At 37.8% G+C, this 15,487-nt stretch overlaps 2 protein-coding genes across 9 annotated transcripts in view; one reads left to right on the forward strand and one right to left on the reverse strand.

The window, feature by feature from the left end:
- The window catches only part of pik3c2a (phosphatidylinositol-4-phosphate 3-kinase, catalytic subunit type 2 alpha), a 161,849-nt gene extending 148,949 nt beyond the window's left edge, over positions 1-12,900 (reverse strand). For 2 of the 6 annotated variants that reach the window (XM_069898184.1, XM_069898177.1), the window contains exons 1-2: positions 12,484-12,897; positions 7,394-7,536 (exon numbers count right to left, since the gene is read on the reverse strand). The gene's annotated coding sequence lies outside the window, so the exon portion shown is untranslated. Of the gene's footprint in view, positions 1-7,316; positions 7,360-7,393; positions 7,537-12,483 lie in introns of those variants that run through there. The other 4 variants (XM_069898227.1, XM_069898189.1, XM_069898234.1 and 1 more) reach the window with 4 other exon arrangements.
- A 143-nt stretch (positions 12,901-13,043) lies between these two features.
- Positions 13,044-15,487, forward strand: part of nucb2a (nucleobindin 2a) — a 48,357-nt gene continuing 45,913 nt past the window's right edge. For 2 of the 3 annotated variants that reach the window (XM_069898249.1, XM_069898255.1), the window contains exon 1: positions 13,046-13,267. The gene's annotated coding sequence lies outside the window, so the exon portion shown is untranslated. Of the gene's footprint in view, positions 13,268-15,487 lie in introns of all 3 variants that reach the window. The other variant, XM_069898276.1, reaches the window with a different exon arrangement.

The following is a 15,487-nucleotide window of genomic DNA, read 5'->3' on the forward strand; positions in this document are numbered from 1 at the left end:
TTTACTCAATGTATATTCACCTAACGAAGAAGATCAAAAATTTATGCAAGATATTTTTTTGAAGATAGCAGAGGGGATTTCAACCTTAATTTGGATTCAAACATGGATAAAACTGGTAAAAAAAATAACAGAAAGAACAAAGTAACCAAATTTATAATTAATTCGATGCAAGAAATGCAACTTTTGGATATATGGAGGAAACAATACCCAAAGGAAAAGGAATATTCATATTATTCGGGTAGACATAAAACATACTCAAGAATAGACCTATTCCTGTTATCAGCTCGCATGCAAGACAGAGTTAGAAAAACAGAATATAAAGCTAGAATATTATCGGACCACTCACCCCTGATATTGACAATAGAGTTTGAGGACATCCCTCCAAGAATGTATAGATGGAGATTAAACTCCACGCTACTTAAAAGGCAGGATTTTAGAGAATTCACTGAAAGACAAATTAAAATGTACTTTGAAATAAATACGGAATCAGTGAAAGATAAGTTTATACTATGGGACGCAATGAAAGCGTTCATCAGAGGGCAAATAATAAATTATGTAAGCAAGATGAAGAAGGACTACAATCAGGAAACAGAGCAGTTGGAAAGGGAAATAGCAAATATAGAAAAAGAATTAGCAATGAAGGAAGACACAACTAAAAGAAGAGAATTGGCAGATAAAAAAATAAAATATGAAACACTACAAACATATAAGGTGGAGAAGAACATAATGAAGACAAAACAGAAATATTATGAACTAGGAAAAAAAAACGCACAAAATTTTAGCATGGCAGCTTAAGACAGAACAAACTAAGAGAATGATATTGGCATCAAGGAAAAAAGACAAACAAATCACAAATAATCCAACGGAGATTAATGAAAACTTCAGAGAATTCTACGAACAATTATACCAAACTGAAAACGAAGGGAAAGAAGACAAAATAGATGAATTTTTAACTAAAATTGAACTACCGAAATTACAAATAGAGGAACAAAATAAATTAACAGAACCATTTGAAATAGTAGGAATACAAGAGATAATAAAAAAAACTACCGAATAATAAAATACCAGGAGGGGATGGATTCCCAATAGAATTCTATAAAACATTTAAAGATTTATTAATTCCTCCCCTCCTGGAAGTAATCAACCAGATTGATAAAACACAAAGCTTACCAGATTCATGCAAAACAGCAATAATTACAGTAATACCAAAGACAAGGAAAGATCCACTCACACCAGCGTCATATAGACCAATATCTTTACTTAACACAGATTATAAGATAATAGCTAAACTATTAGCAAACAGATTAGCCGACTATGTACCAAAAATAGTAAATCTAGACCAAACTGGATTTATTAAAAAAAGACGAACAACAGACAATAATTGTAAATTTATTAACTTAATTCATGCAGTAGAAGGAAATAAAGCTCCAACAGTAGCGGTTGCTTTAGACGCAGAGAAGGCCTTTGACAGAGTAGAATGGAATTATTTATTCAAAGTACTACAAAAATTCAGTTTACAAGAGAAATATATTAATTGGATTAAAGCATTATATAAGGGGCCATTGGCGAAAGTGACAGTAAATGGATATATATCAAAACAATTTAACTTAAGCAGATCAACAAGGCAGGGATGCCTACTATCGCCCTTATTGTTCGCGTTAGCCATAGAACCACTAGCAGAACTGATAAGAACAGAAAATAAAATAAAAGGGATAAAAATAAAAGACAAGGAATATAAAATCAGTTTATTTGCAGATTATGTTATAGTATACTTAACAGAACCAGAAATATCAATAAAAGAATTACATAAGAAATTGAAGGAATATGGAGAAGTGTCGGGATACAAGATTAACGCAAATAAAAGTGAAGCAATGCCAATGAATAATGCGGATTTCTCAAAATTTAAGAAAGAATCACCATTCAGATGGCAAATGCAAGCAATACAATAACTAGGAATACAAATAAATAAAAATCTCGGCCATCTATATAAACTCAATTATTAACCAGTAATGAAAAAATTACAGGATGACTTACAGCATTGGAAAGACTTACCACTAACACTAATAAGAAGGATAAACTGTATTAAAATGAACATTTTCCCAAGGATACAATACCTATTTTAGGCATTGCCAATACACTTGACGGAGAAATTCTTCAAGGAGTTAAAGAAAATAATAAGGAAATTTTTATGGAAAGGGGGGAAACCGAGGATAGCACTAGATAAATTAACAGAATGGTATAAACAAGGAGGCTTACAACTGCCAAACTTAAAAAAATTATTATATAGCCGCACAATTAAGATACCTATCAGATTTTTATCAAACAAGGGAAAAGCCAGATTGGACTAGATTAGAACTAGGTAAAATAGGGGAGAAGATACCCGAACATATATTATATAAATGGGATGAAAAATTGGTAGAACGTAGGAATTCTCCAGTATTACATCATCTGCTCAATATTTGGAAGAAAATTCATGTAGAAAGGAATAAAACAAATTACCAACTACCAAAACTAATACTGACGCAAAATCAGCTAATCCCTTTTACAATAGATAACCTTTCCTTTGGAAAATGGGAGAAAAAAGGGGATCAAAAGAATAGAAAATTGCTTTTCAAGAAATAAATTATTATCCTTTGAACAAATGAAGGATAAATATAATATAACTCACGATACAGTGTTGGCACACTACCAACTGAAATCCTACTTGAAGGACAAATTGGGAAGCAGGCTGAGGTTACCAGAGGGAAGTAATTTTGAATATTTGATTACAGACACAATGATAATAAAAAAATTTATAACAAACATGTATATTAAACTACAAGAAAAGGAGAATGAGGAAACAAATGGTAAAACTAAACAAAAATGGGAACAAGATCTAAACATAAAGATAAAGAAGGAAACATGGGAGAAGTTATGCTCAGGAACTATGAGAAATACAATAAATACGAGGTTATGTATGATACAATATAACTGGATACACAGGCTATATATTACACCTCAAAAGTTAAATAAATGGGACCCAACAGTATCTGACAAATGTTTTCGCTGTAAAAAGGAAATGGGAACAACAATTCATGCAATCTGGACATGTGAGAAAGTGAAAAAAATTTTGGGAAGATCTAAACCAGATATTAAATAAAATCACAAAAAGCAATATACCAAAAAACCCAAAGATCTTCCTCCTAAGTAACATAAAAAACAAAGAATTTGGACTTGATTTGGATGGTGCACAAAAAAGATTTGTTAGGATAGCCCTAGCTGTAGCAAAAAAATCTATTATGTCAGCCTGGAAATTAGAAGATAACTTGAGAATACAACAATGGTATATAGAAATGAATAAATGTATTCCATTAGAAAAAATTACATATAATTTAAGAAATAATATTACAATATTTGAACAAATATGGGAGCCATACATGAAACACAATACAGAAAACCTACCGGGGACATCTACCACCTAAAATGACAGAAGGAGAAGAGAATGAAAAGAATTGACTCAGTGGAATTTCTTGTTTATTTTTATTGAGTGACAACATTGTTTGACGGGTTTAATGTATCTTATATTCTGAACTTTAAATGAATGGGAGGGGAGGTAGGGAGGGTGGGATGGGAAGAGGGGGATGGGGAGAAAACAACACTGTATATATTTGAAAAGGTAAATGTATGTATCTTGATCAATGTGGTTTATAGTGTGAAAAATAAAAAAATTAAAAAAAAGAATACAGGATTTCATTTCAGTATGCCATCTTTGCATTCCTAAAACTAAACCAGATTTCCAGGTAACAGCCAAACATTTTTTAGAAACAGTCAAAGCTAAGCATAGAAATTCAATTTGATACATAGTCAATCTTAATGCTAAGGCAATTGACTTAATGTCCCCTAATAAAAACAACATTGCGTCAAATTTTAATACTTTTTTCAAAAATAATTTAACTTGTATCGAAAAAGTCTTCACCTTAGAACAGGTCCAAATAGAATGAAAAAAGTGCCTAATTCTTCACCACATCTAAAATACAAATCTGAGGAAATTAAATTAAACTTTTTTTCATTTTTGAGGGGTTAGCTATAGTTGATGTACAAAATTATATTGTATTAATCTACATTCTACATTAATAACCTTAGCCATATTGTCCTAACATAAATTTCTCTAAAAATTGTAATCTATTTTCCTGTTTAAGTCAGATTCCCATTTTAATCTTGATTTATGAACATTTGACAGACATTTTATTTTCTAATAACTTATACATTTCAGAAATAAACTTATTTGTTTCTCCTTTAGAAAGTAATAATTCCAAAGCAGATTGTCTAGGTAATTTTAAACTGTGGCCTAATTTTTCCAATAATAACAAAAAAAAAGTATTACTAGGAACTTGAATTTTTTCATTCGACTAAAAGATACAAACTTCCCTGCTTCAAAACAAAAATACCATTTTTTAAATAAAAGTATGGAGCCCATACTTAAAAATTCTTGGTTTGGAGATTTAATCTCTCAATCCATTCCAGTGTCTCGGTTTTCACAGCTGAATAGTTGAATATTTTTAAATAATGATCTCCTTTCTTTAGTGGGTAGTAGGGGAAGGAAGGTGGGTATTAGTGGGGAGGGAGAGGGAGGTTGGGGGCAGTTTTATCTATATATTTTCTGTATGAATATTATAATTGATGTTATGTTTTTTTTAAATATTCAAAACAAAAGGCTTTAATGAGGAACTGACATGTTCTTTCTTTTAAAAAAAAATTTTTTTAATGCCTCTCTGAACTGTCAGGCTCTGAGCAAATTAACTGATCCATACAGTGATTTTTCCTATTAAATGTTTGCAACTCACCATACAAGCTGGCAACTAGTTGTACATGCCAACAACCAGTTGTACATGCCAACAACCAGTTGTACATGCCAACAACTAGTTGTACATGCCAACAACCATTTTGCAGAAGTTTTTCCCAACATATGTTTTTTTCTGTGCATGAATACATTGTAGCCTTTGCATTATCTCTTTCATGATGTCTTGGTATTTTACAGATCAAAATCCAACATATGCTTCTCAAGACTAAAAGCTCATGTACCAATTGTGCAAGTTACTTGTTATGAATATCACTGTAACAAAAAAATCTAAAGGCAAATTAATGCCATAAAGTTTGACTGGATTTCAAGATAGATGGATAGGCTACAGATATGAATGAGGTTTCTTTTTATTTAAAAATCAATGCTATCCACTTTTGTCAACACTAACAACAGAAAGAAAATGCAATACATGAGTTTTCAAAGTCTGGAGCCATTTGAATATTTGTTGAATCCAAACTTTAAAAGTAGGAACTGTGTAGTCTACAGAGAATTTATATTGTTTAAAAAAATTTTTTCCAATTTTCATCACAGTTTGGGATACTAACTTAGCTGTCAATTTTTGACATTTTCAAAGTAAAAGCTTTTGGCAAGCACTATATTTTGTTGTCACATCAGTGGGTCCCACCATTGCCATATGGACGGAGAGAACCATAGATCCTATGGCATAGAACATTACAGCTCAGAAAACAGGCTCTTCAACCCTACTAGTCTATGCTGAACTATTATTCTGCCTCATCCCACTGACCTGCACCCTGACCTTATCCGTCCCATCAATGTACATGTCCAAATGCTTCCTAAATGTTAAAGTGGAGCCCACATTCACCACTTCAACTGGCAGCTCATTCCACACTCCCATCACTTTGTGTAAAGAAATTCCCCCAGTCTTCCCCTTCAACTTCTTCCCCTTCACCCTAAACTCATGTTGCCAGTTTATATCTCACCTTTTTTCTTTGGCTTGGCTTCGCGGACGAAGATTTATGGAGGGGGTAAAAAGCATACTTATATTTACTTTCTCTATATCCATCACAATTTTGTAAAACTCGATCAAATCTCCACTCATTCTTCTATGCTCCAGGGTATTGTCCTAACCAGTTTAACCTTTCCCAGTAACTCAGTTCCTGAAGTCCATGCAACATCCTGATAAATGTTATCTCACCCTTTCAATCTTATTGTTATCTTTGCTGTAGTTATGTGAGCCAAACCGTACACATTACTCCAAATTTGGCCTTATCAATTTCTAGTACATCTTTACCATAACATCCCAACTCCTATACTCAATATTTTGATTTCTGAAGGTCGATAAGCCCAAAGATCCCTTTACGATCCTATCTACCTGTGACACCACTTTCAGGGAACTGAGTACCTGTATTCCCATATCTCTCTGTTCTATCACACTCCTCAGTGCCTGTCCATTTGCCATATAGGTCCTACCTTGGTTTGTCCTTTCAAAATACAATTCCCCTGACTTGCCTGCATTAAATTCCATCTGCCATTTTGCAGCCCATTTTTCCAGCTGGTCCAGATCCCTCAGCAAGCTTTGAAAGTCCTCATTGCTGTTTCCAATACCTCCAATTTTTGTGTCATCTGCAAACTGTTGATCTAATTTACCACATTATCATCCAGATCATTGATTTTTATGACCAACAACAATCAACCCATCACTGATCCCAGTCACAGGCCTCCAGTCAGAGAGGCAATCATCCACTACCACTCTCTTGCTTCTTTCATAAAGCCAATGTTAAATCCAGTTTAGTTTCTGACCATGAATACTGAGCAACTGAACCTTCCTGACTAACCTCCCATGTGGGACCTTGTCTATGTGGACTTTAGTAAGGCCTTTAACAACATCCACAGCCGTTCTTTTGTCAACTTTCCTAGCATCCTCCTCAAAAACCTCTATAAGATTGGTTAAACATGTCCTACCATGTACAATTATGTTGAATGTCCATAATTAGTTCTGGGCTATCCAGATAATTGTATATTCAATCTTGAAGATCACCTTCCAATAACTTACCTACTGATGATGTCAGTAATGGAATATTTTTGGATCCTTTTTTAAAGCAGCAAAACATATGAGCTACCCTCCAATCCTCCAGTATCTCACTAGTGGCATAGGATATTTTAAATATATCTGCCAGGACCCTCGCAATTTCTACACTAGCCTCCCTCAAGGTTTAAGGGAATACCTTGCCAGCCCCTGGGGATTTATCTACCTTTACTCACTTTAAGACAGCAAGCGCCTCCTCCTCTTTAATCTGTGTAGGTTCCATGACTTTACTGTTTGTTTGCCTCACTTCCCTAGACTCTGTTCCAGTTTCTAGAGTAAATACAGATGCAAAATCCCCATTTAAGATCTTCTTCATCTCTTCTGGCTCCATATATAGTCAACACTCTGATCTGCAAGAGGATCAATTTTATCCCTTACTATCCTTTTGCTCTTAGTACACCTGTAGAAGCCCTTAGGATTTTCTGTCACCTTGTATGTGAAAGCAACATTATGTCTTCTTTCAGTCTTCTCAGCACATCAAGTCAAATGCAGAACAGGACTCTTACCAAGTGTTGCTACCTTTTCACATTCAGCAAGTCTGTCTCAAAATGTTAATACTTAGTGGTGTTTTTACTCTGGCTCCTCCAATGCCTTTTTGGACGAGTGTGACGATTTAGTCTTGTTAGTTTTGGAAAGCTGTGATTTTAATCTGCAATTTAAAGAAAATTACGTTATTAGACAGGCATGGAGCATTGGATGAAAACAGATATCATCCCTGAGTGTTGTGAAGGTTTGTGCATGCATGCATAACTCATGGACCACAGGAATCAATAGCCTCTTTCACACTTGCAAGTGATCCCAGGAATCAAACACCGATCGGCTTTAAAGTGCCAAGAGTGAAAGCAAAATTAGCTCAACGCTGACGTCAGATGACATCATCTCATGCCAGGGATTATGGCCTCGACCCCTAGTACAATCCCCAGCATCTGCAGATGCCGATGTTGTGATCAGGCAAGTGTGCAACAGGTAATTGCATTGTGAGATTGAAATGACCCAAGTTTTTGTGCGAGTTCAGGAAGATTAAAATGAAGGTATAAACTCTGGCATGGGAAACTCGTAGTGTGGGGGGGTGGGAAGAAGAGAGAGAGAAAGGAAATAAATAGCAATAAACAGCAATATTGGACAATTTTTAAACAGGATGGGAAAGTTGTTTGTGGGTAGCTCCATCACATACAATTTATAAATACCATGGGAAAAAGCGATGGTGGATCTGCTCTCCCAGAATGCCATGCAGCAGAGAAAGGGCTGTATGTCCGGCTGCATGCATAGAGGATTCATAGAGGTGTTTCTCTGCTGCAGAGCATTCTGGGAAGTCAGGTCCAGCTTTGCTTTCCCCCCCCCCTCCCCCCCCCCACGGTCACACACACATTGAGCTGACTTTGCTTTCACTCTTGGCACTTTAAAGGCTGATTGGTGTTTGATTCCAGATTAAACTGAAATGCAGTATGGTTAATTTACTACAAATTGGAAAATATCTTCATTTTAATGGAAATGGAATGAAGAACACATTTGAGACCAATTCATATCCTAAAAAAAATAGCAAGAGCTCTTTCAAAAGCAGTACCAAGCTTTGAAATACTGTTGGGCAAGTCGACAGAAAGCATTATCAAAGTTTTTATTCTTGAGTTGATGTGGATTCAGCTCTTTCAGTGATTTCTTGACTTTGCTAAAAGCAGAATTGCAATTTGTCTTATTTTTCAATTTATCAGTAGTTAGAAATGAATGTACATGGTCAAAATTCAATTGACAACAGAAAATATTAGTTTAATTTCTCCATTGAAATGATAAAGATTGGTATGATTTTGCACTCCCTACTACTTTATTTCTAGCTCTACTTGCTCTCTAAATCCTCTCAAATTCCCAGAGCTTCTTCAAGGCTGAATCATGAATGTCATAACGAGCTGATGTTAATAGTGCTATCAAAACATGCTTAATCGCTAAAGCCTTGACATTGTCCCATCTGCAATTCACTTGGCACATTCAAGCATTTTCATCACCCACCCCCTCCCAGCAAAATGGTTATTTCTGGCCCAAGTTCAACTTGTATTCCCATTGCTTTTGTATCACTCTATTCTTGCAGGGCAAATGTACATGTTAAATACAGATCTGCAAAATAAACAGAATGAAGCTGAATCAAATCTGGCTTCTGCTGCTGTCCACATACAATCTCTCAAGACTCAGGGGTCTAGCATTCAGGAATGTGACCCTTAGCTAAATTCAATTTTTAATCTGCCAAAACCTCATATGTACTCATCTAATTGATTTTAGAAGATTATTTGTTTGCCGAACATGGGCAATGTCAACCAGGTCAGTGTTTAATGCACAAGCTTTATTGTCCAAAAATACTCATCTTTACAGCAAAGGGCTGTTTGGTATGAAATTCCAGGAAATGATCCAACAATTATAAGGGGCCCCAAGAAATGTTTCCAAGGCTGGATGTGACTTGTAGGGAAAATTGCAAGTACTTACATTTTCACCTGTCTGTTGTCAAATGATGGAAGCTGTGGGTTTGATGTGCATTGTTGAAAAAGTGTACTGCAGCCACCAATACATCGCTGGTGTATGGAGAATGGAGAAATCTTCATCATGGCAAATTGACTCTTAATCAAGTCAAATGTTTTGTTCTGTATAATGATGACCTTCTTAAATGTTGTTGCAGTTGGTAAGTCAGCAGTATTCCATCACTGTCTCACACACATTGAAGATGGTGGAAATGCTTTGGAAAGTGATGACATAAATTACTTACTAAAGGATTAAAAACAGGTGTAGATCACAGTAGATCTACACCTGCTGATGATACCACAGTAGTGGGTTGTATAAAGGAAGGGGATGAGTCAGCAGACAGGATGGAGGTTGAAAATTTGGCTGAATGGTCCACCAAAAACAACCTTACATTTCATGTCACCAAAACTAAGGAGCTGATTGTTGACTTCAGGAAAGTAAAGTCAGAGGTGTACAATCCAGTGATCATTGGATCAGAGGTGGAGAGGGTGAACAACTTTAAGTTCTTGGGAGTCACTATCTCAGAGGATCTTTCCTGGACCCAACACACCAATGGCATTGTGAAAAAAGCATGTTAGTGCGTCTACATTCTCAGGATTTTGCAGAGGTCTGGTATGACACCAGAACCCCTGGAAAATTTCTACAGAGGTGTGGTGGAAAATGTGCTGACTGGCTGCATCAAGGTCTGGTATGGAAACACCAATATACCAGAGCATAAAGCTTCCAAAACATAGTGAACACAGCCCAGGACATCACAGACAGAACTCTCCCCACTATCAAGTACATCTACAGGGAACACTACCATCAGAGCAGCAGCATCAAAGACTCTCAGCACCAGCACATGCTCGGTTCTCGCTGCTGCCATCAGGGAAGAGATATAGGTGCTACAAGATTCACACCACCAGGTTCAGGGGCAGCTTCTACCCCTCGACCAGACTCCTCAATGACAAACTCAGAGACTCATTTATGTCTCTGCTGTTACTAAGAGGCTTCTTAAATAACTTAGAGTTGCAAGATTCAAATAACAGGAGATTTTACTTACTGATGTCTTCCAGCATCTCAGGAAAACTGTTCTCTCACACACACTATACATATACCCCACAGTGGTGCCTTACCGTTACTACAGTGAGAAGGGGTATTCTTATGTGGTTACAAAATAGTTCACATTATCCTCACTATATTACATTGTTTATGCTCTATATTGAATTTGTTTTTTTCTGTGTTGCACAGTTTGTTTACATTTGTTACCAGTTTCCAGTTCTTTGTTTACATGTTTTATGCGGTGTAGTTTATTTTTTGCACTACCAGTTCTGCATACTCACGAGAAAGGGGAATCTCAGGGTTGTATGTGATGCCATATATGTACTCTGATAATAAATCAGAAATTTATATCAAGACAACTGCCATCCACAGAGATCAATGCAGATCTTCATCATTTATAGTCTGTTTTCAGCATCTCTCAAATCCCCTAATGTTCAAGAAAAATCAATCTTGTTACATGAACATGTGCAACTATTTAAGATTGGTAACACCATAGCTTCACCAACAGGGAATAAAGCAGTTACTTACACCAGTTTTAAATGAACCATTCCTTAACCTGAGCATTGCCCCCAGGCAAGGAAACAAGATTTCAGCATATCCTTCATCAAATCAGATATATTTATGAGACGCTCTCTTTTCCTTCATCATGAACAGGACACCTCAACCAATTCAAAGATGATCCCACCTCTGACTTCCTCTTTCGCACTCTCTGCGATGTTAACAATATATTAATGCAAGACGGAAATCCACAAGTAAACACATGAAAATCTGTAGACACTGTGACTGAAGTAAAACCACAATGCTGGAGAAGTTCAATCAGGTCAAACCAGCAAAGATAAAGATACATCACCAACATTTCAGGCTTGAGCCCATCATCAAGGCATGAGCAAAATGTTGTAGGCAGGCTTCAGCCCAAAACATCACTTATGTGTCTTTGCTACATATTCTTCTTTGGCTTGGCTTCGCGGACGAAGATTTATGGAGGGGTAACGTCCACGTCAGCTGCAGGCTCGTTTGTGGCTGACAAGTCCGATGCGGGACAGGCAGACACGGTTGCAGCTGTTGCAAGGGAAAATTGGTTGGTTGGGGTTGGGTGTTGGGTTTTTCCTCCTTTGTCTTTTGTCAGTGAGGTGGGCTCTGCGGTCTTCTTCAAAGGAGGTTGTTGCCCGCCGAACTGTGAGGCACCAAGATGCACGGTTTGAGGCGATATCAGCCCACTGGCGGTGGTCAATGTGGCAGGCACCAAGAGATTTCTTTAAGCAGTCCTTGTACCTCTTCTTTGGTACACCTCTGTCACGGTGGCCAGTGGAGAGCTCGCCATATAACACAATCTTGGGAAGGAGATGGTCCTCCATTCTGGAGACGTGACCCACCCAGCGCAGCTGGATCTTCAGCAGCGTGGACTCGATGCTGTCGACCTCTGCCATCTCGAGTACTTCAATGTTAGGGATGAAATCGCTCCAATGAATGTTGAGGATGGAGCGGAGACAACGCTGGTGGAAGCATTCTAGGAGCCGTAGGTGATGCCGGTAGAGGATCCATGATTCGGAGCCGAACAGGAGTGTGGGTATGACAACGGCTCTGAATACGCTAATCTTTCTGAGGTTTTTCGGTTGGTTGTTTTTCCAGACTCTTTTGTGTAGTCTTCCAAAGGCGCCATTTGCCTTGGCGAGTCTGTTGTCTATCTCATTGCTACATATAACTAACCATATAACGGTTTACGGCATGGAAACAGGCCACGTCGGCCCTTCAAGTCCACGCTGGTTCACTTGAACAACTCCACTAGCTTCCCCCTCCTGCTCTCCGCCCATAACCCGCCAACCCCTCACATCCATGTACACAACCAACCTCTTAAGTGACAGAAGGGACCCTGCCGCAACTATCTCTTTTGGAAGATCATTCCATTCTGCCACCACTCTCTAGAGTGAAAAAGCAACCTTTGTAAAGTAAACTCTTGGACCTGCTGAGTTTCTCCAGCATAGTGCTTCTATTTTTTTTAAATACTTTGAGCCACCATCACCTCTGAAAGAGCAAACCAGTTAATATCTCTCACCTGCTCTTTCTTCATGAGGCAGTGAATCCGAATCCTGATAAATTTCGGTTTTTTTTTTACACAATCACCCATTGAAAATGTAATGAGCACAATTTCTCTCACATGTTTCAGATTGGTGATGACATCAAATCGCCACCTCAGCCTTGACCACTGATCTCAAGGACTTCATTTCAATGTTATTGCTCACAGGCGTTTCCCAATGAAGAGGGACGATGTTGTTTCTACCACAGAAATCCACTCAGTGCCTATTTTCCTTGGCATTGAGAAACCGACGACTTTCCTCATCTCTGTCAATCACTCCCATTGTGGAATTTGCTCGCCGGATGAGATCACTCCTTTCACCTTCTTCGCTCCCAGGGGCAACGATGCCAAAGCCCGGACCGGGCTGACGTCACATCCCTCCAGGTGGCGCTGATCCTCCGAACGCCACGTTCATGTCGCCTCTCAACCAACCCTGCTGCGAGGTTCCGCCCGCCCCCTTGATGGACAGTCAGGGCGGACCAATGGGGACCTGAGACAAGGATCGATGGCCAGTTCGGGGGGCAGCCGCGAGCCAATGATGATCGGAGCCACGGGGTGACGCCCGCTCGGTTTGGTTGTGATCTTTTGACCAAACCGGGGGCTGAGCGATGTGATCCGGGTGGAGTGGGCGCTCATTTCCCGAGGAAAGGCTCCGGGCGTATTGTGCGGCGCAGGGAAGACTGCTCGCTCACTTTGCCCGCCCGAAGAGGGTCCTTGTTACCTGAAATACCATTTGAAAGCGGACGGTATCCAAGATATCAAGGTAAGGAGTCCAACCCGCCCGTTACTGTGATTCATCGCATCACATTTTGCCACCAACACCATGTTTTAAACTTGGTAATCAAACCCTGCTGGAAGCATTGCGAGATAGATTTGATCGGTAATTGTGGCAAAGTTTCTTGCTCGGATCGTGAAACACAAAATCACATCATACATCCCCCCCACCCCACACACACACCCCACCCCGCCAAATAAAATCAGACAATCTTGCAAAATTCTTTAACCATGTTTCCCAGCACCTTACAAACACGGGGTGAACTGACAGGTGCTTTGCCCGCGTGTAGCAACATTAAAAGATGACAACAAAGAAGCTGTGCAACAGTGAACTCTTCTGTCATGTCACTTTTCGCGAGTCCTGTGTTCTGTGATGTTCACAGGAGGAACTTGATCGGATACATTTTATCCACTTTGCTGAACATTTGTGTGCCCCCCCCCCTCCCCCCGAAGAATGGTCCACGAAGACTGAGAAATTGCAATAAATATTAGTCTTCACATGGTTTGTGATTATAGAGAAGGCGAATTTAGACGACATTAGAATGTCGGTTACACTTTTGTGTTTGATGTTTCGGGCAGTGACCTGCTGGTGATGAAATAACTGAAAAGGGAAAGTTAGTTTTCGAGAATAGTATCTCAAACAATCAAGTGTTAGTTTAGGTGTTCCTTTGTCTGAAACATCAGAAACAATGAGTTTGTCCCAGATCAAGCAACTATACAGAAATGAATAGTAGTCAAAATTAACAAGTGTTGAAATTTGTGGAATGGCTAATGACAAAAGGTTTTTCTGCATTCTTTTAATTGTGGTACATTAGGCTACTTTTTTGAAATGTGAATTGTTAAACATTAGTCAATATTGGATCCAATAGAGCCATTTATAATATTGGACCAGCAACGTTTAAAAATTGATCTCTGCATGTGAATTGCTGGTTTTACTTTATAAACCTTCAGGGCAATATTTTCTTTTTATTTTGCATTTCATGATCTATTGAGGTTTGATTCAGCAGTGTTTGCTATGTTGATATTGAATAAATTTTCTTGTAAATTCTTTTTCTTACAAAATAGACAAAGGTTGTGTCTATTTGACAGTTGTTTCCTGAACATTTCCATCTTTTGGAACCCACCACATAAAACGATGAGGCATTTTATCATTGGTTGAAGGCATATGGCGTGGTCAGCAAGAACACATCGTTCTGTGGTTTGTTTAACTTTATCAGTGATCTGAAACCTATCAATTTTGCAGAAGCTTTGTGCACTCTGAAGAATGTTCCTTGAAGATTTGGAGTTTGCAATAAAACTAGTCTTAATGACTATTGATCGAAGTGGTGTGGATTGGTGGTATAGTTTTTAAACCATCAGTCAATTGTTGCAATCTTGTACTTTATCACTAAATTGGATGAAATATTAAAATGCTTTGAGATGGGTTAAATAGTATTTTGCTTTTGTCTGTTTATTTGTATTGTATTTGTAACAATGCAATGATTGCTATTTTATATAGGCATTAAGTATTGTTTTGCAGACAGTATGACAATGAATTGTTATTAATCTGCCTTTTCAAATTACGTTAACTAAGATTCTTCTTGCATCCCTTTATCTAGGGCTATAATTGTCCATAAGTCTTTTGTTTATTTATTCTTGATATTGATTAATTAATTCTAACGTAATTTGTATGAAACCAACTAGAATAATGTATAAAGTTAGTTATATCAGATTAGTCCTGGATTGTAGGCAAAAGTTCTTCACAATGGAACATTTCAGGAAACGGACTTGTGTGCAGGCCTTCATATTCTCCAGATATCTGCATGGAATTCATTTATGTTTCCTCCCATCTCCCAAAGACAAGTTGGTAAATTAATTAGCTACTTTAAATTGCCCCTTATATAGATAGGCAGTGGGAGAATTGAAGGGGATTATTGGGCACGTGGAAAATCTAGGTGAATCATTGAATAATGGGACTGGTGGGAATATTCTGAAAGGTGACGGGCTCAATGTACATAATGGTCTCCTCGATCAGAAGAAAATATGAACTTAATCCAAATTTGGGAAGGAATACAAGGTCCAACAATGAACACCTTTGTTTCAAAGAATATTTCAAAATATTCTTGTAATGATTTTGGGGACTGTTTTGTTATATCCTTGATTGAAATGTTACGGTTGAATGATTAAATTGAAAAGATCTTTTGTCGAAGTAATTTGATATTGTTTCTCT

This window comes from Narcine bancroftii, chromosome 1, assembly GCF_036971445.1.
Source record: "Narcine bancroftii isolate sNarBan1 chromosome 1, sNarBan1.hap1, whole genome shotgun sequence".
NCBI lineage: Eukaryota > Metazoa > Chordata > Chondrichthyes > Torpediniformes > Narcinidae > Narcine > Narcine bancroftii.